The following is a 1440-nucleotide window of genomic DNA, read 5'->3' as shown; positions in this document are numbered from 1 at the left end:
ACATTTTTTGCTTCTTCTGAATGATAGCAGATAGATTTTCTGGAGTGTGCCACTCAAAGCCCCGAACCTGAACGCCATAGAACATCTTTTCTGTAAACTGGAATGTCTGTTATAGGCCGAACTAATTTCTTCTAAATGTGGGCTCTCAGCCGTTCAAAACATTCAAGGAAGAACGAAACTAATTATGCCGCTAACTTATCATGATACTAAATGTGCAAATGTGTGTGACTTTCTAAGGGACCAAACTTGTGAGGTCATCAGTCCCTAGACTTACACACTACTTAAACCAACTTATCCTAAGAACAACACACACACACACATAGATGTCCGAGGGAGGGGTCGCACAGTTCGTGACATGGTGTCTCAACCGCGCGGCTATCATGATTCCTCTCAAACCCTTCGGCATACGTTGTAAACTATTTTTCGTTTTAAGTATGTCAGTATATGAAAAGTGCACAAAATTTTGACTTAAAAATATGTTACGGAATCTGAGTACATTTTGTAAACATATGCGAGAGTATGGAGTGCTTACTTTACATCACGAAAATAAATGGGCATAAGTAAAAACAGTACGATGAGCATTAATGGCTCAGTCTGATAGCCCTAGACTATCTGCAAAAAACCTGAAATCTAACGTACGTGCCACAATCACGGCGAAGCATAATCCACTCCGTCTGCAGGCCAAAAGTGGCCCATCGGGACCATCCGACCGCCGGGTCATTCTCAGTTGAGGATGCGAATAGGAGGGGCGTGTGGTCAGCGCACCGCTCTCCCGGTCGTTATGATGGTTTTCTGTGACCGGAGCCGCTACTATTCGGTCGAGTAGCTCCTCAATTGGCATCACGAGGCTGAGTGCACCCCGAAAAATTACAACAGCGCGTGGCGGCCCGGATGGTCACCCATTCAAGTACCGGCCACGCCCGACAGCGCTTAACTTCGGTGATCTGACGGGAACCGGTGTATCCCCTGCGGCAAGGCCGTTGCCTGAAGCATAATCCGATGAGCAATTATTCTCGCAGTTTTTGCACCACTACTTACCTTCCAGGTTATAAAACACAAAAAAAAATAGGAAATGGTTTGTGTTGATCACCGTCTATAAAATACTTATGCTTTTTTCCTTCACACAGACCAACGTTCCTGCAGAAGGCACAACTGTGATTACACTTCATGCCTGAAATTAAGTGAAAATTGGAAAATGAATACAAAAACACGTAGGCAGTCACGCTTTTAGACACGGATTTCATAAGGACACGCGAATGAAAATAAATCATAGAAGCTTTAGTAAAATTTGTGATTAGTAAGACTCAATCCATAACGATTAATACACGAAACATAAAAACTGTCTGGACGTGGACCACATGGCACACAAAGCCACCACATAGAAAAGATCTGAACAAAGAAAAATTCTAGATACATCACAAAATTCTGAAAAAGCTTAAA

The 1440-nt window shown here is 43.0% G+C and overlaps 1 pseudogene; it reads right to left on the bottom strand.

Annotated features, from left to right (window-relative positions):
- Window positions 1–867: 867 nt before the first annotated feature.
- On the bottom strand, window positions 868–985 carry LOC126419964 (5S ribosomal RNA; annotated as a pseudogene).
- Window positions 986–1440: the final 455 nt, after the last annotated feature.

Source organism: Schistocerca serialis, chromosome 9, assembly GCF_023864345.2.
Source record: "Schistocerca serialis cubense isolate TAMUIC-IGC-003099 chromosome 9, iqSchSeri2.2, whole genome shotgun sequence".
NCBI classification, from domain to species: domain Eukaryota; kingdom Metazoa; phylum Arthropoda; class Insecta; order Orthoptera; family Acrididae; genus Schistocerca; species Schistocerca serialis.
This window is presented reverse-complemented; position numbering and strand designations above follow the sequence as displayed.